The sequence below is a fragment of the Plecotus auritus genome (assembly GCF_963455305.1).
Source record: "Plecotus auritus genome assembly, chromosome: 4".
Classification (NCBI taxonomy): Eukaryota; Metazoa; Chordata; class Mammalia; order Chiroptera; family Vespertilionidae; genus Plecotus; species Plecotus auritus.
In genome coordinates this window covers 179,731,674-179,754,508 of record NC_137775.1, presented here as the reverse complement: position 1 = coordinate 179,754,508, position 22,835 = coordinate 179,731,674, and the positions used below count along the sequence as shown (strand labels likewise).

At 43.4% G+C, this 22,835-nt stretch overlaps 1 protein-coding gene across 4 annotated transcripts in view; it reads left to right on the top strand.

Annotated features, from left to right (window-relative positions):
• The window catches only part of OSBPL3 (oxysterol binding protein like 3), a 151,089-nt gene that overhangs the window by 43,712 nt on the left and 84,542 nt on the right, over positions 1–22,835 (top strand). The window contains exon 3 of one of the 4 annotated variants that reach the window (XM_080666459.1): positions 5,377–5,428. The exons of the other annotated variants lie outside the window; for them this stretch is intronic. The gene's annotated coding sequence lies outside the window, so the exon portion shown is untranslated. The remainder of the gene's footprint in view (positions 1–5,376; positions 5,429–22,835) is intronic. 4 annotated transcript variants of the gene reach the window in all.

The following is a 22,835-nucleotide window of genomic DNA, read 5'->3' as shown; positions in this document are numbered from 1 at the left end:
GCCAGCATCTTTCAGACATTTTGTTCAGTGATGTCTGGAGCTGAAGTCACATGAGTCCACTTGAAATGAGGTCTAGACATAAGATGGATTCAGCATTGCTTCTAACTGAGTTAAAGATTGCTGAGCGCTTTCTCCTCAGTGTGCTGGAGAATTATTAAGTAACTTTTAGAACCCAGGGCACATTATGGACCATCTAATTAAATAACATTAGGGATTATATTCATCCAAGTGTTCTTTTGCTCAACTCAAACAAAACAGCGCCCCCAGTATTCTTTGATACAGTTGTGCCTGTATGACTTCCACATGGGTCCGTTTATTAGTTTATTCACCGAACATTTACAGGCATTTTGCTGGACAGCGGGATATAAAGATGAAAAAGAAGAGCATCTGTCCTCTAGGAGCTTATAATTCGGTAAAAAGAGAAGGCATGCAAACAATTATTTTTATAATATAGTTGCTACAATAGGTATGTGCAAGGGCAGCCTGTGTGTGCCCGCCTGGGGATGTTAAGTCCCTCTGGTCTAATACGGAATTTAAGGCCAATGCTTCCTTATTGATTTGCTGTCTGGATGTTCTTTTCATTGATGAAAGTGGAGTATTAAAGTTTCCTACTATTATTGCATTGCTGTCTATTTTCTCCTTTAGGTTTGTTAATATTTCCTCTATGTAGTTAGGTGCTCCTATGTTGGGTGCGTAATATTTAGAAGTGTTATACACTCTTGTTGGATTGACCCCTTTATCATTATACAATGACCTTTATCATTATACAAAGACCTTACACCGTCTTTGTCTTAAAGTCTATTTTGTCTGATGTAGTTCTACCCCAGCTTTCTTTTGGTTCCATTTGCATGGAAAATCTCTTTCCATCCCTTCACTTCCGGTCTGTGTGTGTCCTTAGATCTGAAGTGAGTAGGCAGCAAATGGATGGTTGTTTTTATCCATTCAGCCACTCTCTGTCTTTTGATTGAAGAATTTAGTCCTTTTACATTGTGTTCGCTGTTTTCTGGCTGTTTTGTAATTCCTTTGCTCCTTTCTGCTCCTGCTGTGTCCCTCTGTGCTTTGATGATTTTTTTTGCAGTGATATGCTTAGATTCCTTTCTCTGTATCTCCTGTGTATCTGGGTATGTTAGGCAGGAATGGATGGAAAGAAAGCCTCATCTGAGCTACGACCTGGGTATGGCGGTTCTACCTTGCTCACAGTGGGGCGGGGCCTCCTGCACAGCCTCAAGGCCCGTGTGAGGGGAACTGCAGACCGGTGGATTGGTGTGCCGGAGGGTGAAACTGTGGTGGTAGTTATGGGAACTGAGGCTAGTGTGCAATACAGAAGCCTCGAGACTTCCTTTTGTAAGGTGGTAATCCTCAATCCTGTACATTTTAATCATCTTTTAAAAAACATTCATAGTGCTGAATTAGAATCTTCAGGAAAAGGAGCAACCAATCAATGCGTCTTTCTCACATTGATGTTTCTCTCTCTACCCCCACCTGCTTTCCCTCCAACTCTCTCTCTCTCAAAAAAAAAAAAAAAAAAAAAAAAATCAATGGAAAAATGTCCTTGGGTGAGGATTAAAAAAAAAAAAGGTAAATTGCTTTGCCCCCTCCCTGTCCCCTTTATGTATATGTAGGCACATAAGACATAAAGGGAGGACACTGATAACGGCTGTTTGTAGTTGATTTGTATTATTGCTAAGAAGGGAGAACAAACAGCCTGATTCCTTGAGCAGCACAGTTACCGACCTAAAGGTCCTGGGAGAAGGGGATCTTGTGGGAAGTGAACAGCTTGTGAGGACCCTCAGGTTGGTGAGCTGCTCATATAGCCTCAGGGCAGCTGATTAGGCTGAGATCACTGATATCCTATTGGCTGTCTCTCACTCCCTCTCTCTTTCTGCCTTTCCAGTCTCTCATCTCTGCATGTGGCTAAAAATAGCTCCCCACAGTAGTCCCAGTTGTCCCCCGAGATTCTGTGAATCTGGTTGGCTCAGCTTGGTCAATGCAGTGGCTGCCTTAGGTTTGGGTCATCCCAGTAGCCAGGGAGGGGAGGGGCTGAGCACAGGGAGGGCGGTCCTCTGAGGAGAGGCACCCCTCTTACAGGTGCCCGTGTCCTGACCCCCAGTCATGATGAGCTCCTCTCTGCAGAGATAACTCAGCAAGCGGGTCTTGGTTCTTTTGCGGGCCTATTAATGAAAGAACTGAGATTGGCGAAGACCCTCTGTTGATAGAGAATCTATCATACTGATGGAAAGTATCATCTAGGATTAGATTTGCGTTCCAAAGATGAAAAAGAATGATACTGTGTGTGTGGGGGGGGGGGTGGGGGGAGCAAGAGGAAGGGCGGGCGGTTAGGTGAGTTGGGAGCTATATTGCAGAGAATCTCTGATGGTCATACTTATATGTTTGCTTTTTCTTTTTCTCCTAAAACTAACTCAAACCTGCCTTTCCCCCCCTTCTTTATTGACCCTTAGCTGATGATTAGCTTACTTTGTATTCAGAATTAATGATGTGGTTTTCCCTAAGGAGGATGATCCATCACTTTTCCCAAGAAGCTCAGAGTCACTGAGAATATGGCCTGGTTGTAGGGGTTGGGGTTGGGGAGGGGGACAGAGATCCTTGACCTAAAACCGTGAAACAGGGCTAGGGATTAAGCACAAATAGCATGGTTGACAGCAAGTCTATGAGTCAGGACCAGGTGGTCAGGCTAGAATGAGGTCAGGCTGAGGATTGGGGGCCGATCTGGCAGCTCCGTGTAAGTCAGCAGCAGAGAGCCAGGAGAGGGGTCAGGGAGAGGGTGGGAGAGGATAGGGAGCGTGGCCCGAGTTATTACAAATTTCCTGACTCATTTGGGGTTTATTGCAATGATGAATCACATAATGCATTCTGTTTCTTTAATTCTTTAATAAGCAATGTGTATTAGTGAAACCACATTCTAAAGGCACTCCCTCCCAGCCTCATCACTCAGCCACACAGCTCCCTGGGTGAGAATAGTTTCCTGGTTGAGGAGGTCATAGCATGAAGAGGCAGATTGGTCAGGTTACACCGTGACAGGGGCAAGCCTGCCCTTCTAACACCGGGGTTTGTGCTGTGCCCAGTTCACCTCACTATGTTCTGTTGGGGCCCTTGGTAACCTAGTCCAGACACTTGGCATTTATGGATAGTTTTTATTGCTATTTTTAAACCATCTATTTTCTATTTCTATCTAAACAATGCCTTCTCTGAGGTCAGGCCAATCCCATTAGTCCCTATTGCAGTGTATGTAGGCTATTCTAGAGTATTTTAAAAATGAATTACATCCACAACACTAATGGTGTTAAAGGTACAGAGATTCCGCAAATATGTTTGTGGTGCCTGCTGGGGGGAGGTCATAATGGTGATAAAAAGCTGTATTGACTAAAAGAATCATCTAGAACTTGCTGAAAGTCATAACTTTTCACGTATTTTCCCTAAGAAATTTTTTTTAATCCAGCAGTTGGACTTTCTGTATGAATGTTGCATGTCAACAAAAAGTTTTTTTAAAAAACACAACAACACCCTATAATGAGAATTCGTTTGTTTGCTTTCATTTCTAGATAAGCAGACATTCATTGAAATTAGTATTTTGGGAGAGTAGCAAAATGCCACAGACACTCCCAGCCTTATAGAATTCTCGTGAATGGGTTTGTATGTCTGAATGGCAGTGGGATGGGATTCCCACCGTGGACATGGCTTGTATTTGTCCACTGGCTTAGGATACCTGGGGAATGATGGGACCAGAGAGGATGCACCTGCCTCCCGATGCTGTAGCCAGGGAACTGCCACTCTGAGGCACGTTCTGGAGTTGAATTTGGAAGGCAGTTTCACTCTGTAAGCGCCATCAGCTCTGCTTCAAGTGCGTTGCACAGATCTCTCTGGGTCCCATGGGCACATGACCACGAGCTATCAGATTGCTATGAAAAAGTGTTTTGAGTTTCAAATAGCTGATTTATAATTGCCTTTTGGAACAAAACCTCTCAGAAGTCAAGGTGATTCGTGATTGCGCTTGCTCTATTTACCTTGCTCATTTAACTGCAGACAGTGAAATTCTGGGCTTTTCGTTAGCTTGGGTTCTTTGGACTGGTGATGGTTTGACTAGTGAATATTGAGTACACACATATCTCTATTTTAACCTACATGGTGGTATTTCTGAGAAGCAGAGTTGTAGTAACTTTTTTTTTTTTTTTTTAATGTGAACCTTTGCTAAATGTAAAGCAAGCAGACAGATCAAAGATCAAGCAATTGTTTTGGAGCTTAAAGGTCATTTTAACGTCACATCTAGATTTGGCTTCTAGTCTTTCTGTGAGGGCTTTAATCAGACCCCTGGTTGCTTGTACATAGGCCCTCAGTGATCTAAGCTGATCCTGCCTGCCAGGGGAGAAGAAGGCCTTCAAGCTCTTGGAGGACCCCGTGTTTTATTTCTGGACATGATTGTCAGCAACCTCTCACCTGAGGAGGAATCTTGGTGATCTGTTAAGAGTTCTGTGATGACAGTGTGGCAGCCCTGGGTGGACAAGTCTTGTTATCATTTGTATTAGTGTTTCCACACGTTGAAGTTGACTTTGACCTTTGACTTTTGCTATTTCATTCTTTCCTTTCCATGTGTTCATTAGCGCATATAGGTTCAGGCTTTATGTGGACTGATATGAAATTATAGGCTCCCATGTTGATATTATGTAGCTCATTTGTTTTCAATTAAGTATGATATTTTAAAGCAGTCATGGTGGAGTTCTCAAAACTTTCTTATTGGAGCTTTCTTCATCTCTTTCAGAACTCAGAATAGTTCTCTTCTGAATCTTAGGACTAGATCCCAGTGTCATATATCTGACTCAGCAAAAGTAAATTCACCTCAATGCCAATGGTTTTTGTGGAAGAAGCTGAGTAACTGATTCTATTTGATTCAAAGATTATTTTGGGGAGGGAAGGATTTTTTAAGTTGACATACAATTCACATACCACAAGTTGTACCCTTTTAGAGTGTATAAGTCAGTGATTCATTTTTTAGTACATTCACAAAATTGTGCAGCTACCACCACTTACCTAATTCTAATACGTTTTCATCACCCCTAAGAGAATTCCCATACTTCCTATTTCTCCCTACCTTCAGGCCCAGGCAAACACGACTTTCTGTTTCTATAAATTGCTTATTATGGACATTTTATACAAATGAAATCATGTGATATGTGGCCTTTTTAATTCATCTTTCTTCACTTAGCATAATATTTTCAATGTTCATCCATGCTTAATATGACTCAATGTTTTATTCCTTTTCATAGCTAAATAATATTCCATTGTATGGTCCTTTAGTTTGGGCCATTATAACAAATTGCCTTGGACTGGTTGGCCTAAACTACAAACATTTATTTCTTACAGTTCTGGAGACTGAGAAGTCCCAAGATCAAGGTGCCAGGGAAGCCATAGTCTGGTGAGAGCCCACTTCCTGGTTTGTAGATGGCTATCATCTGTATCACAATGCTGAGATCAGAAAGAGGAAGCAAGCTTTCTTTCTATAAAAGCACTAATCCCATTCCTGAGAGTTCCACCCTCCTGACCTAATTATCTCCCAATGGCCCTACCTCCAAATTCCATCACACTGGAGATCAGACTTCAGCATATGAATTTGGGATGACACAGACATTTAATTTATAACATATGGATATTCCACTTTTTGTTTATCTGTTCATCAGTTGATAGACATTTGTGTTTTTTTTTCCACTTTTTGACTATTATGAATTATGATGCTATGAACATTCTTGTACAAGTTTTTGTCTGGACATATGTTTTAAAGTATCTTGGGTATGTATCCAGGGGCAGAATTGCTGCCTCATTTTGTAACTACGTTTAACATTTTAAGGAACTGACAGATTGTTTTCCAAAGTATACATCCCCACCAAAATGTGTGAGAGTTCCAATTTATCCACATCCTTGCTAGCACTTGTCATTATCTGCATGTTTGTTTGCTTATCTATATTTTTTTGTAGTTATAGTTTGTATTTCTTTCATGGTTAATGATGTTGAGCATTTTTTCATGTGCTTATTGAGCATTTGTGTGTTTTCTTTGGAGAAATGTCTATTTAAGTCCTTTGCCCATTTGAAAAATTGGGCTGTTTTTCATTGTTGAGTTGTAAGTGTTCCTTATATATTCTGGATACTAGACCCATATTAAATACATGATTTGCAAAAATTTTCTCCCATTCTTGGGTTGTCTTTTCATTCTCTTGATGTTATCTATTGAAACATAAATTTTTGAAATTTTGATGAGGTCCAACTTACTATTTTTTTCTTTTATTGCTTTTACTTTAGGTATCATAGCTAAGAGATGATGACCTAATCCAAGATCAGGAAAATTTACCCCTATGTTTTCTTTCAGTTGTTTTATAGTTTTAGCTCTTACATTTAAATCTTTGGACCATATTGACTGAATTTTTGTATGTGGTATAAAGTAGGGATTCAACTTCATTCTTTTGCATGTGAAAATAATCCACTTTTCCCAGTACCGTTTGTTGAAAAGACTGTTTTTCTCCATTGAATTGTGTTGGCTCCTTTGTCTAAAATGATTTGGCCAAACATGTGAGAGTTTAATTTCTGCATTTTCAATTCTATTCCATTTTATCTATATGTCTGTATGCCAGTACACACTATCTTGATTCCTATAGCTTTGTGGTAAGTTTTGTAAGAATTTAGTATGAGTCCTACAAATTTGTGAAGTTTATTTTTTTGATACGATGTTGATATCCACTCTTCTTCCTCACATTCTTTGAGATATCTTTTCTCTATCATCATAAATTCATATTAGAATTGTTGCTTTGAATTGGCCGTGAATTCAGTTTTAGGAATAACCTCACTATCTATAATAATAATAAGGTAATATGCTAATTAGACCAGACCTGATTCCAGATGTCCTTCCGGACTAAGTTGGGGCCGGAGGGAAGCCCGGGTTCCGGGTGCCTGCGGGTGGCTGGAGGGAAGCCAGCCTGGGTCCCGGGTGCCAGAGGGAAGCCAGTGCCGGCGGCCAGGGGAAGGAAGGCCTACTCTTGCATGAATTTCGTGCATCGGGCCTCTAGTTCTTATATAAAAAGTATGGATTTGGAATCAGGCGTATTACAAAAGTTTGACCACTAGGTCGTCTCAGTTTCTTAACTATAAAATGAAGCTTAAAACTTAAGTTAAAGGATAATTCTGAGAATTAAAAAAGTATACCAGTACACACACACACACACACACACACACACACACACACACACACACACATCTAGTGTGGCACCTGGGAAATGATAGATACAAAATAAATTATCTGTTGCCTTTCTCACGGGTATAAAAACTTTCCTTGTACCTTGTAAGACAGTTTTGTACTTTTCAAGTCAGCCTTCTTCCGTTTAGAAACTATCTCTGAAAACGTCACGTGGATTGGTATTACTGAATTTTCTAGTCTGTTCTGTGGTAATGTTTGTAGTACAGTGTTTCAGACTTCGTTCACTGCTTTATCGCCAATGTCTAGAAGTACGTGACCAATAGTAAGTGACCAATAAACATTGGTTAAGTGAATACTTTGCTGATTCCACGTTCCTTTTTCCTTGGTAAATATAGTGCCAGTTTCTTGGAAGTAGGTTTTAAGTAAGCATGCATAACAGTTGCATGAATATTTAATTCATGACATATTTTCCCCAAGATTTTTTTGAGCAGTTTGTTCAGTTAACTGCGTGCCACTCCTGGAGATGATGATGTACTTCCCATTCAGATGTTCCTGTTATCAGTAGAAGTGGAGTTCTTGGGGTGCCTCAGGGAAAAGAATTTCCTGAGGTCCCCATGGGAGAATAGGTTTTTGTGGAAAGCTTTATTAATGATGTAAAATTAAGGGGGTTCCCTTTCAAGGTCCCACCTCTGTTCGTCCTGCTGTGGAAGAAGTCCAACCTTTTCTGCAGCAGGGCTAGAATTAAGGCCATTGCCCATAATATCTGCTTCATATTAAAGTCCAGTCCACTTCAGCCTCTGGCTAGCTTAGCTCGTGGTTCCCAGCTGCAGTCCATTGGGTGGGGGGTCCGCATGGCCCATGCAGCTGCTTAAGACCACATGGCTATGATAGAGAACAGGGAGGCCATAGGCAAGTGCGTGTCATGGAGAAGAGAGAGAGAGGGAGCAAGGAGAGAGGGAACTCTTTGGGGATTTTAACTCTACCAAGATTCCGAGCATTTGCAGTGGCTCCACCCTTCAAGCTAATGGTCTTTGTTCCTCAGGCTAGACTGACAGACAAGCATCTTCCCTATGTCATCCGACTATATTGGGCATGCATCTGTCTCTCCCTTTGTCCTGTCCCTTCCCCCAGCAGTTTGCAGGGCATGGGCCGGGGCTTCTCTGGGGAGAATGAAGCTGTATCGTGCTGGTGAAGCTGCCCAGATTACCATGCTTATACTGTCTGGCCTCCCCTTCACTCTCTTCCTATTATTAATATCAATAACCAGCTAATTATGAGAATAACATTTTTTCTTCAGGGTAATTTCAGACTGAAATGGAAAAGATTAAGTCTGAGTAATAAGCTTTAGAAAGCAAGGTGGAAGGAGGCTGGGGAAGTGAGGTTTGTGGGAAGATACGTGATAATGAGAGACCAGGAGGGACTTTTAGGGAAGATCAGGTCAAATAGAGAACTGTGTCCCCCGTCTCTGAACATTGCTATGGTTTCTGTGGGACAGTCATGGCTTCTCATGACTCCGCACCTCTCAAGTCTAGCCATGAAACTATAAACAAAGAGTATCCAAATGTTATTACTGGCTGTTCTGAGCCTGATTCATAGCCAAGAAATGGTGCCTGTGCGTGTTAAGCTGTTATCTACATTACGAGTAAATAAAACTTCAAAAGGGTTCCATTTCATGGACTCATAGGATCATTGAGTTTTAAAGTTAGACAGGATCATCAGGCTGATGGAATGTTGCTAAGTGTCACTTCAACAGTAGATTCCATGATCAAATAGGTTTGGAATAAATTCAACCAAGTTAGCAGATGTGGCTTTTGCTGTTTGCCTGTTCTAACTGCAGAACCGCTCAGAGCCTTCACTGTGTTAATACGCATTGCTGTGTGTCTTCAAGGGGGAGTGCAGGAGCAGCACTCCCCCAGGTAACTGTCTGTGAGGACTTACTTTTCCCCCCACATGGAGGGCTGTGTGAGACTGGTATTTAGCAGAGTACATTATGAATGATTATGATGCAGGAACACACCTTTAGTTTTTCAGACTCGAAGTCTGATTTCTTAGTCTTTTTTTGAGCAGTTATTTATAGGAAGGATCATGTCTGCTGGTACATTGCATAGATCTCACTGAGAGAACTGTCAAAACAGTGAGAGCTTCAATTAGGAGTTTAAATCAAACTCCTGAAACACCACTGTGTGTATGTACCTAGAACTTACAAAATCCTCTACCTTCCAGGATCTATCTTTTTTTAATGTGCTACTTGTCTGGGTTGGTCTATGTGGGGACCAATAATCCCTGATCTAATGAACTCTTAAAAGTTGATTTCTGCAGCTTTTGCTCTGATACTCCTTCTTAAGTTGGAGGACAGGATGGGGACACAAACAGACCCAGACCATTTGTTATCAGCGGAAGTGGAGTTCGTGGGGTGCCGTGCTGCGAGGAAAATAATTTTCTGAGGCCCCCCACTGGCAGATGGGGTTTTGTGGAATGCTTTATTGATGATGTAAAATTAAGGGCGTTCCCCTCTAACACCCCATCTCTGTCCTTCCCACCGTGGAAAAAGTCGAATCTTATCTTCGGCAGGGCCAGAATTAAGTCCACTGCCCAGAATTTCTGTTCCATATTAAAGTCCAGTCCAGTCCAGCATCTGGCTAGCTTACTGTGTGTTCCCGGCTGCAGTCCTATGCTGCTGCTCAAGGCCACATGGCTATGGAGAGAGAACAGACGAGTGCACCAGTGGGTGTGGGTCACAGAGCAAGAGAGAGCAAGAGCAGGAGTGAGTAAGGGAGAGGGAACTCTGTGGTTGGTGATTTTAACTTTCCAAGGTTTCGTTCGCTTGCTTCTGATGGAGCCCCCCCCCCCCCCCCCAGCCCAGTGGTCGGCAAACTGCGGATGCGCCTCTTTAGCCCCTTGTGTGTGGCTCTTCCACAAAATACCACGGCCTGGGCAAGTCTATTTTGAAGAAGTGGCGTTAGAAGAAGTTTAAGTTTAAAAAATTTGGCTCTCCAAAGAAATTTCAATCGTTGTCCTGTTGATATTTGGCTCTGTTGACTAATGAGTTTGCCGACCACTGCCCTAGCCAATCCATTGTTCCCTGGGCTAGACTGACAGCCTAGCACCTTCCCTATGTCACCTGACGACACTGCGCAGGTGCCCGCCTCCCTCTCTGTTCTATCCCTCCCCCCAGTGACCTGCAGGGAATGGATTGGTGGTTCCCTGGGGAGTGTGAAGCGGTAGCTTCCTGGTGACGCTGCCCAAATGACCATGTTTATAATGTCTGGCCTTCCCTTCGCTCTCTTCTTATTAACGTTAATAACCTAGCTAATTACGACGAGGACACATTGCCTTCTGCTATGGAATAAACAAAACAGGGACAGCTGTTCTGGGTTGTCAGATAAGCTTGTTGTGACTGGAATACGTTCTTGGAGTCCTGTGGTAGAGAAGACTGTTACACAAGTGGCTACAGCCTACTCTACTTATCACAGTCCATCTTCCCTTCTCCACCCAGACACCCACTCTGCCTTCTTTCCAGGGTTTGTTTAACTTTCTTTAAAAGAGAGGGAGAGAGAGAGGGAAAGAAAAGGAAGGGGGGAGAGGGAGGGGAGAGAGAGAGAGACAGAGAGACAGAGAGAAAGCGAGATCTAGTTTTGGGAGTAAATCTAGTTTGTGTGTGTTGGAGAGTCACCACGGTGGTGTAACAGCTGCACAGCTGGGATTCCCAGTGTCAATAGTTTCCATTCGCACCTCCAGTTAAAAGACCTTTAAGCCACTGAGTTTCTTATCTACATTCTTGGGAGGTTTCTGCATTCCCCTGTTTGGTCAAGGGAGAGGTGTGACCTACGCAGATTCTCTCTTCTTGGAGCCTTACTGTTTCTCCAACAACCAACAACCGAGAAGGCAGAGAAAAGAGGGCCAGGGAATGAGGACTGCTGGAGGTATTTGAGTCAGGATCTGAGATTGGTGAGTATTGAGGAAATGAGAAGTGTGGATCAGGTGACCATTTTAGGAAAAGGAACCATACAAAACAGAAAAGTAATGGCTGTTTTTGTTGTATTTCAGTGATTTGTGTTTTTTTAAAAAAATATATTTTATTGATTTTTTACAGAGAGGAAGGGAGAAGGATAGAGAGTTAGAACCATCGATGAGAGAGAAACAACTATTAGCTGCCTCCTGCACACCTCCTACTGGGGATGTGCCCGCAACCAAGGTACGTGCTCTTGACCGGAATTGAACCTGGGACCCCTGAGTCCGCAGGCCAACGCTCTATCCACTGAGCCAAACTGGTTAGGGCTGTATTTCAGTGATTTGTGTTCCTTATTTTTAAAAATCAAGAAAAAAACAAAAAACAAAAAGTCAGTCTACGTTAGAAACGTCCAGACCTTGTTGAGAATTTTTATGAATTTATTTGAGCTAAATTGACAACAATGGCTGGAGAGCAAAACCTGAACGGATGGAGAAAGTGTTCCGGAGAATGGCAGTTTTGCAGTTTATTTTATACATTACTTTCAAAGAAGCACCATAAGGAGTATTACATGAAATCTATTGGTGGTAGATTAGGGAGGTGGGAGAAAGCAAAGTGGGGAAATCTCTGGGATTGGATAAAGAGTAAAACCGGGAGACACATACTTCTTTTACACCGGTTGGGTTAGGATAGTTAACAATTAATGTTGACAGCACATGGAAATGGTATTTGGGCAACAGGTTCCCTGGTCTCATGCTTTGTTGCGAAACTGCCCTGAGGGGTCTGGGGAAAGGGATTACTCTGACATTCCAAAGATAGGTTGTCCTAGATGCAAAAAGTTAATAGACAGGCTCAGTTAAGGTGAAGACTGACCTTTGTCAAGGAAAATACCGGTTTAGGGCACGACCACCCGCCACGACTTGTTTTCAGTTAGGAAACTTTAATGTCAGACCTTCCTGAATGGTTGCTTTAGGTCCCTGAGTGTGTAACATCTGCCATGCAGGCCTCCGCCGAGCTTGTCAGGGTTGGTATGTGGCCTCTTTTTCGTCAAAGGGAAATTAAAATACTACCCAAAAGTCTTAACTAGAAAATAACCAATGTTAACATTTATTTCATGTTAACATCTATAGCTTGCCTCTATACATATGGTGAGAGAGATGGATAGATTGACAATAGGCAGAAATAATTGTAAAAGATGGAGCTGAAACTAAACATAGTTTTAAAGTAAAATATTTGATCTTACTTAGAATTTAACAAAAGGTAAAGAAATGGCCGACTTTCTGAAAGGCTATTCCTTATACAAGTGGATTCCTTTTCCTCGCTCGGAGGAGAGATGTGTGGGAGTCAGAATGGGCGGAGCTGGCTATAACCACATAGCAAACAATCTAACACTTCGCTCAGTCCCTCCCCTGATGTTACATGTTGGTCATTTGTTTTATTTTTATATTGTTAGAATCTATACTTTCAACACGCAGTAGCTATAATTCCTCTGGTTACTCCCCCACACATTTAATTCTAATCCGTGTGCTTTCTACGATCATTCTTTCCCATGGCTTTTCCCTTCCTAAGGATTTACTATTTGATGGGCTGCATCGTCCTGGATCATTAAGTTTCTTAAGAAAGGGCTTCTGGATGCATGTTTCCTGAGCTGTTTTATCTTTGGGAATTGTTACCTATCGCCTTTATTTTTGAAAGACAACTTTTCTATTGCCTAATTGTCTGCTAAAGAAACTGTACCAGTTTATATTCTGCTAGAAATCTATGAGAATGCCTGTCTCCAATGGGGAACTTTTATGTAAGAATATCTGTTTGCCTGAAATGGTGGAATTATATTGGGCAGTGGCTGAAAGAAGTTTGAGTTGGTAGATTGGACGTCAGATTATGGAAACACTTGAATGTTGGGAAATTGCCTGTTTTCTTGGTGAATTTTTCATTTCCTTGCCAACGTCACAGCTTGCTTGCAGGCCAAATGACAGCTACTGGGCAGCTTTGCTGAGCTGTTTCTAGGACTTTGTAAATTGTGTGGGAATCCCCTTAGGATTCTTCCCCGCCCCCCCCCGCCCCCCGCCCCCCGCCCCCACGAAAAGGCATCTGGCTGGCTGAGGGTGGATTTTGCTGCCATCTAAAGATAGTAGAAAGTGTTAAATATTTACATCTCTCAAAAAAAATTAGTATCTGATCATTGTTTGAACTGATAACATTTTCTTTGTTCTGAAATATGATCATTTGTTTCATGTCACAGGCTATTTTTAAAAAACTGAGTATCTTTCTTAGCCATTTTATTCCTAAATGACACATGGACTTCACACATCTTTTTGAAGCATTCCCAATGGTTTTCAGTTGAGGCTGTAAGAGTCGGAAGGTCTGATCCTTTTAGTGCAGCTCATCTCTGCACTGACACAGCTTGAAGTACCTGTAAGTTGAAGTTGGGCTTATTATTAAAATCCCTGCTGACCTCATGGGGAAAACAAATAGTCCATGTCACCCTTTAGTTCATTCTCTCCCAACAACGGAGGAAATGGAAAAGAACATTTCCCAAATGACTTACTACATTTTAGTTTCGGCCATCATGGCTTACGGTGGTGACTCAGCTGTCTGTCTACCAGCCATGGACATTTTCAGAGCCGACAGAGTGAGAACGCACCTGGGAGATTTCAGGAGGCAGAAATGTCCAAGGTGTTCTCACTTGGTGCTGAAGGGAAGCGGGGGGGGGGGGGGGGGGGGACGTCGGAGGAAGTGGCTCAGAATGGTGCGGCCTAAGGCTGTGCTGTCCGATATGGAAGGTCAGCTACATGTGGCAATCTAAATTGAAATTATTTAAAATTAAGTTCAATTTAAAATTCAGTTTCTTAGTTGCACTGCCACATTTGTTGTGTTGTTTGTTTTTAAATATATTTTTATTGATTTCAGAGAGGAAGGGAGAGGGAGAAATAGAAACATCAATGAGAGAGAATCATTGATTGGCTGCCCCTTACTGGAGATCGAGCCTGCAACCCGGGCATGTGCCCTGACCAGGAATCAAACCATGACCCCCTGGTTCATAGGTCAATGTTCAACCACTGAGCCACGCCGGACGGGCAGCGCTGGCCACATTTGAAGGGCTCCGTAGCCACATGTGGCTAGAGGCTGCCGAGTCAGATGGCACCTAAAGTTCTGTTGGGTAGCTCTGATTTATATGCTGATCTTTCATGATCATTACAGCCCCAGTGAGTTGGCCTCCTGTCTTTTCTCCCTCCCTCCTCCTGCTTTCAGTCATTGCTGCACTCCGATGGCGAAGCTCGTCTCCACATTAACTACATGGTTTCTGGGTCGGGATCGCCCTCGGGGAATCTTGTGTATTGTCCGGACTAGATCTTTGCACTGCAGGATCAACCAGACAGCTCTCTGGCCAAGGCCGTGTTCTTACCGAAGGACTGAGTGGTTCTCGGGATTTGGGCTATTGAGTTTAATAATAAAACTGCTATTTCACAATATTTAAATGTACTTGCTTAGGGCTTTTACTTCAGTTCCCACTTCCCCTTCCGGGTGTGTGTTCTCGATGAGGAGTCCTGGGATCTGTCCTAGGTGAACATGCACCGATTGACCCTAGGGCCTTAGTAAGACCATTTCTCTGGCTTAGTTACCCATTGAGAACTCACTGTCAACCACTGCTAAGGCTGTTGCAGATAAATGCCAAATGATATGTGAGACATTTTGAGGTTTGTGTTAAAGGGTTCTTAATGTTTGTGCCTAGTTCTAGATTTCCAGCATCCCATTTGTGGCCTGTCCCTATCAGACACACCTTGATGAGCTACCTGGCCCTTACACTACCCTGTGTGCTTCTGTAAATGACTTTCTTTTTTTTTTTTTTAAATATATTTTATTGATTTTTTTACAGAGAGGAAAGAAAGTTAGAAACATCAATGACAGAGAAACATCGATCAGCTGCCTCCTTCACACCCCCCACTGGGGATGTGCCCGCAACCAAGGTACATGCCCTTGACAGGAATCGAACCTGGGACCCTTCAGTCCGCAGGCCAACGCTCTATCCACTGAGCCAAACCGGTTAGGGCTATAAATGACTTTCTAAGGGAGGTAGGTTAGGTATGTTGACCAGGGAGCCTTTTTTCAAGTCTGACCTAATCCAGCTAGACTTTTGATAACATTATTTGCACCTCCCATTTTGACTTAGGTTTTCCTATTTGTAATTTCTGTTACTTATTACTCTTTTGTACTATTCTCATTTCATGCAACCTTCTACACAATTAGAATCCATCTCTCTATAAAATTTTTAAGTTTGATAAATGGATATTTTAGAATATTTCTTTCCCTATTTGAGATCAAATAAGTTTTAGTAAAAATCTTGTTGTATATAGTGTAAGGGGGAGGGAATACAGGTCACCGATTTGATAAATAACCTGCCATGTGCCAGGTTCTGTGCCAGTTTTAGGAAATTTATAAAACAAAAACAGAGTAAGACAGTCTTTAAACTGCTTCTGATCTATATGCTCTACTGGAGAGAGAAAATGACCATTGTATTGTGGGTGTTAGTAACAGAGGTGCTTTTACATTTTTCTTGCCTTTTGAGCTCTAGTCTAGCAAAAAACACCTAATATTTTAGCCTGTTTTCTCTGTCTTTTCCTTATACATTTTTCCAGCTTGCATAGCTTAAAAGTGTTGTATGTCCATTTTCCTGCAGCAGACCTTCACTGGGAGTGAGTGGGGCGTCCTTGTACCCCTGTTCGCCACCACCTGCATTCACTAAAGTAGTGATTCCTTGCTTTCTTCCCGGCCTTTTGCAAAGCATTGTTTGAGAAGGACGTCCCCAAAATATATCTCGGGAAATTCACTTTATAGAATTTGTTTATGCCTAGATTCTCTGTCCTAGGGTGATTTTTAGTGAGGCAGACAAACGAACTTGAGGTGTGTACATTTGAAACGTTAACCATTAGGTGTTTAGTTTCTTGTTATTTGAGAACGTTCAGTTAGCGCTTATGGAGCTTTATTCATTCTTAGCTTAATGTTTACATTTCTGAAAAGACCGACTAGTAGAGTTTTTATAGGAAATGGAAAGTTTTTAAAATTCATCTTCATATTTCACAGTGCCTCAATTGATAGTGTTTTTAGATAAGTAATTGAAATGCACTCTGTGGTTGCTAGTTGTTAAAATTCTACCCTGCTTCCATCAGTCAGTCAGTCAGTCGTTGTCAGGTGAGGGAGGCTAACAACACCCACTGATAAAATGCAAACCACAAGGTGTTATTTACAGTTCTTGGGGGAACGCTCTCTTCTGCCCTTAAAACTGCTCAGTCACCTCCCCTTTGCATTTTAATTGGATGTAAGTTTAGATGCAGTAGAAGTAGATACTTGAATGAAATTAATTACTAAAATGGAAGGAGGCAGTTCTCTGGAGTAAATCTTCCTATCACTTCTGGGTGGATGCAAGACTTAGGGCAGTGGTTCCCCACCCTCACTGTGTCTCAGAATCACCTGGGGAGCTTGCAAAACGCCTTTGCCCAGGCCTCATCCCAGAGGGCCTGGGTGCATGGTATGGAGTGGACCCAGACTTTGTTATTTTTTGGAAGCTCCCCACAGTGATCCTGACCTGCAGCCAGGCTTGTGAAATATTGCATGAGGTGCCCACCCCACTCTCCACATTCTTCTCTACCTAGTCAAGCCCTACCCATACCTGTAAGTCTCCCCATAGGCCACCTCTTTTTTTAAAAAAAATTTTTAAAAATATTTTTATTGATTTCAGAGAGGGAGAGATAGAAACATCAATGATGAGAGAGAATCACTGATAGGCTGCCTCCTGCACGCCACCTACTGGGGATCAAGCCTGCAATCCGGGCACGTGCCCTTGACCGGAATCGAACCCGGACCCTGCAGTCCACAGGCCCATGTGCTATCCACTGAGCCAAACCTGCTAGGGCTGGGCCACATCTTTCAAACTTTCACTCACAGCTCCAGCCCCACTGAGCTCTTCCCTCTGTCCACAACTCCTACAAGATTTCCCACCCTGAGCTGAGTTCTTGTTCATTATAGACATCTCCTCTCCTTGATCAGAGTAATTACCTCTGTGGATTAAGCATATGTCATCTAGTTCCAGCCCTTAAGGGCTGGCACAGCTATGGACGCATAGGAAGTACTTTATAGGCCTACACTGAGTTGACTTTTCATCTGCAGAGCACTTCTCCTTTGTCCCCTTGTCTTTGCATTATGGTTTCCATTATTAGCCCACATTTTTCCAGAAGTTTCTTCCTCGTGAGACATGGGAGGGCAAGTAAGAGTGGCCAGACTTTAGAAGGAAGAGGAAACTCAGCCCATTTCTGATTTTATCATTTGAGAGTGGAGGGATTGTCATTGACTTGTAGTCCCGTCCCTTTCCAATCAGAACATTCAGTCATCCTGCTTTAGAGTGGCTCTCAGGAACATGGAGTGAGTGTGTGTGTGTGTGTGTGTGTGTGTGTCAAGTACAAGACCGAGAAGGCTGTCCTTCTGGAGAAGGTGAAAATGACCTGAGGAATGCATCTCTACCATTAGGCCTATTGAAGAATATGGGGTTATTTCTGGAGAAGATAATATACTCTTAGAACTTGAAAATAGAAAAGAAAGGGAGAGGGATACCCTATATAATAAAAGGGTAATATGCACATTAACTGTCACTCCGTCACAAATATGGCAGCGCCCATAGCCACAAGATGGCGGCGCCCAGTCCTCTCAGCCCCACTTGAGTCCCCCAGTCCCGTGGAGGGGGGCGGGGGTGCTGAGAGCAGGCAGCGTGAACGGCCTGGCGGAATGCTTGCTTCATTGCCGCGGCGACGAGGCAAGCGTTCCACCCTGCCCATGGATGGGCCTCTGGGCCGCGGAGAGCCTCTGGGCAGCGGGCACGGAGCGGCCAGGTTCCACAGAGAGCTACTGGCGCATGGATTCGTGCGCAGGGCTACTAGTTGATAAATAACAAGCCAAGGCATGCATGATAACTTGCCCAAATTCCAGATCTACCACTTTTTACCTTTGTTCATTGGTTTGGGTAAAAATACAGTCATAAGAAACCTCAAATGTATCCCTAGTCTATAAAGTCATGATAGGAAGCTGAAGGACTGGAGGGGGATGCGTTGTTTCTACCTTCCCGGGGATTGGAAGAGGCTAAGAAAAGTGCACATGTAACTAGCACAGAGAGTGTTTACAAACAGGGTTTGGTTTGTGGAGTAGGTTCTTGACATCTTTGAGGGCAAGTATGTTTGTCAAGAGATTTGCTAACCTGATTCAGAGCATTCAACTGAACTTGGATGGGAAGGAGAAAATAACATTCCAACTTGTTTGGATGGGGAACACTAAACATAGCAAAAATAAGACCAATAGCGGTGAAGGAGGACTTCGGTAATTCATAAAGACAAACAACACAACCTTGGGAGTCGTGGTGCTTACAACACCTGTAGCTGCTTGCCATCGTGCAGCCTCTGAGGACTAAGCAAAGTAAACCTGAAGCCTTAAAACTTGGATGGAGATAGGATCACCTGATTCATCTCACCCAGTAGGTTAGGGTGGTTCTCAGGATTAAGACATAATTCCAGAAGGGAATATTTTGCTTAAAAGAAGCAGGTCTGTGGAAATCCGGACCCTAAGGTGAATTGCTAGGTAAGGTTGCTAGGAAAGTAGGGTCAATATTATGGATTGCCAGGCAGAAGTTATAGATGATGCTTTCTCCCCAGAGACGATAACTCTAGATGGATGCCAAATGTGCTGGAAACGCCCACTGGAAGTTTCTTGACTTTCCTGCTGATTGTTTGATTCTTAAGGAGACTGAGAAAATGATATAAGGAGATATCTCTGAAAAGAAACAAAGAAACATTGGCCAGTTATATAAAATGGTAAGAGCCAGGAGATGAAGTCCCTAAAGAAGCCACGTATTCTAGAAACATTTCAACAGTTCAGACAAGAGAAAGAAATGAACTCTCTTGTGGCCTCAGACAAAATGGTAAGGAGATTTCAAAAGGAAAGGATGGCTAAAGTGCTCTGAAACATGATCCCAAACGATTCCCGTAAGGAGGAAAGGAGAAAGGCTCCCATGAAATACAGAAATGTGCTCGCACAGAGAATGTTTTTTCCTGTTATCTCAGATTAATGAAGGCTATTCAGTCTGGCTAACAAGCATTGGTACCAGCCTTTGTAAGTTACTTTCCCACAGGATGTGAAGAGGAGTAAAATGCAGCCCCTGAGTGAGATGCGGACATAACAGCTAGTGGTCAGGGTCTGAAGAGTGAGTCAGAATGCAGGAAGCTCACGGCTTACTTTCAGAGAGCACAAAACCAAAGCAAGGCTTCAGAGGGGAAAGAAAACGGGGGGGGGGGGGTGGGGGGGGCGGTTTCAGAAAAGGTTTCATGGCAAAGCTGACACAGGAAGTGCTGCTTGGAGGGTGGCGGGAGTTTCCACAGATGGTGGTGAGAAACCGGGCTAGGACGGTGCTCCACAGAGAAGGACTAGCCAGGACCAGGCAGAGCAGTGTAATGCAGGAGAGCTCACCCTGTCAGGCCCATCCCTAGATATTCTGAGTCCGTTGATCTAAAGTGGGGCTTCCAAAAGCTGCATTTTAATTAAGGGTCCAGGAGGCCCATTTGAAGAAAAGGTGGACCTGGATGGACACTTTGAGGAATTAGCTCTGACCACACAGTATGGGGATTTACAGTGGGTTGGCAAATTTGGACCAGAAATGCTAATTAGTGAACAAATTGACATAAGTTACGGAGAAGATCTCAGTGCCTTGGTGTCTTCTCCTTAGTAAGTCTCCCAGTATGATTCCCTTGGGTGAGGACAGAGTTCCCGTGCCTACGCAATCTGGATGCTGCAACAAAGAGCAAGTGGGCCAAATACATCCAACGACGGACCCTAGAAATATCTTGACTGGCTGGAAAAATGGGCCAAAATTAATGAGATAATAATAATAATAATAATAGTTACATCCTGAATTTCAGCTAAAGGAAGTGAGGGAGAGAAGACAAGAAAGCCCAGCTTCCCCTCAGTTGCTACTACATCAGGGTCCTAGAGAACAGCCGGCACTAGAAAGAGGTGGGAGTCCCCAAAGCTGAGACACACTGAAGCAATGTTAGTGGCCGCAGTGTATCTGAGGCAAGAGAGGTGATTGCTCCCTTCTTTCCCACTCCGGCAGCCACCCCGGGAGCTTATCTTTAGACCTGGGCACCATTTTCAGGGACGCACAGACGAGTTGAAGTGTAATCAGAGTTGGACGTCTGTGATCACCAGGGCTCTGGATCCATGTCACATAAGAAATGGCTAAGGAAAAAGTGGCTGTTTGGTCTGGAGAAGAAGCGGCTGGGTGGGAGGTAGGGATGCTGGGAGTTCCATGAAGATTATTATGGTGGAAAAAAAGATTAATCTTGTTCCCTGTAGTGATGGGGTAGATCTAGGGCCAGGGTATGGAAATGATAGTGAGGCAAAAGTCAACTCTAAATGAAAGACACTCTGGAATAATTTTTTTAACAACAAAAAAAAATTTCTTTTGTGGGAAGTGGTCAAGCACTGGTCATCTTGCTGTGTCACAGGAAGAGTTCCTGCGCTGGGAAAGAAGCTGGCACAGAATTTACACTTAGGCTCCGGGACGCTGTGCAGTGCTGACTAGTATTTTTGTGCTCTTTGTCCTGTGTACTCAGTGGTGGTAAATAAATGGTTCGAGCTCACACCTACAGCCCGGCGCCACCGTCAAACCTTTTGTCTATGGAAACAGCCGCACTTCACATCTGTCTCCATGTGCATTTCTGTGGCTGCATCGGGCTCTGAGCAGTACTATCTTCTCTGAAGAAGTGGATTGCAAAGGGCATGAAGCACCTTCTGTGCAATGGTGAGGGGTAGGAATGGATATTCGGTTTCAGCAGCTGAACCTTTAGGCCTCTTGACCCTTGTCTTCCCAGAAGACTAAAAGGATTTCTGGAGGGATTCCTTGCCCACAGGGCAGTGGGGGTGGAGATGTCTTTGACTCTAAGTCTCAGTATTCATCCCCCAGGAAGTCAGAAAGCATCCCAGGGTCCGGCCAGTAGTCCCGATGGTTAAGGCAGATCAGCCACAATTCACACAGAGGTCCAGGCTCAGCCCTCTGAGGGCATTGTGACTAGAACCCACTTCCTGAAATCTCTGATCTTCTGCAGAACTTACAACCAAATAACCAAAGCCCTGCTTGTGATCATATAACATTTTGGAAATCAAGGTATTTCAGAGAGCAGCATTTCTTAAAAAAGAAAAAAAAAAGAAGCATATCCAGGATTAGAATAATTTTCTTTTACCAGAGAAGACCAGAAGATCAGAAATGGATGTTCCATTACACATTTTTCATTATTTGGTGTTAATTCAGGGCATAATTTATCTATGTATTTTACTGAGAAAATGTATATTAACTGGGTCTATATGCCATCTGGTCTTCATGTGAGTAGTTTCCAAGGACGGAAGCAGTTTCTCAAGTGAAACATGACCGAGTGTGTGAGTGTAGACACCTAGGCCCGATGGATTAATAAATAGCTGTGTCATATGCCACTGTTTCCAATCTACTAGTTAATATGAAGTTGCTTTTTTGGACAGCAACTGGTGATGAATAATGTGGCGTTGATATTTCAGCATTTCTGTCTTGTTCCAAAGTAAGCACACTACTTGGATTATTTAAAAATCTGTTCACAGTTGTGTGACGGATTTGGGGAAATGTTAATATGCTGAAAGACAAAAGTACTTTAAAATCCTATAGGGTCCTTATATAGTTTCCCTTGTAAGAGAAGGATAGGCTCTTATCTTTGCTGCGCATGCCCTGTTCGGGAGGCTGGGAGAGGACTGAATGGAAATAGCATCTGTTGAGTGTCTGTTCTATCCAAGCCAGACACTTTCTCTTCATTCCATCCTCACAATTCCTCACTTCCTACATGAAACACTGACAATCAGAGAGGTTAATACATGCGTCAAGATGCGCAGAGTTTATAATTAGGGAGCACCAATTCAGACCTAAGCCCGGTTCCTTGGGAGGCACGTACGTGGTATGTATGTCTCCTTTGCATCATTTCCCAAACTGTGCCTCCTTTTCTAAGTGAAAATCTCTAAAATAAGTCGCAAAATCAGTTTCGTTGCCCAAATGCTTGGCAGTGCCTTGGTCGTTTATTCTTGGCCATTCTCGGTAGAAACCAGAGTTCTCTTCTCCCTAACGGAAGCCACAGGGCGGCATAGGTTCGCTTGTCGGATGCCTGTGGGACTTGTTGCTGGAAAACCGTTTCCACCTGGGCCTGACCCGTCAGCTTCTCGAGCTGCGTGGCGGTGGTGGTGGAGGTCCGGCTCACCCAGGGGCACAGCAGGGCCCTTTTGATTTGGCCTTAGTGCTTCGGGCTTTACTCACCTGTTGCATTTGGCTACCAGGTAGTCTGTTGAAATGAAAGCAGGTCCAGACAGAATCTGTCACACATCCGACACTTGTGTAAGGCAAAAGGCGCAAGAGCAGCAGGCTTGGGGACTCCGGTCTGGGGCACGTGGACAAGTACTTGCCCGAGAGGCTTAAGGAGGTCTGGCCCCTACCGGTTGGATCAATGGCCAGGGACCTGAGGAGGCAGCACATGCTCCATTCCTTGATGTGGGTGGTGGCGGTGTCAGTATTTGCAAATGTGAAATTGCATAAGCTGTCCGTGCCCCTAAGGGTTGTTCAACTTTACCGTACGCCTCAGTAAA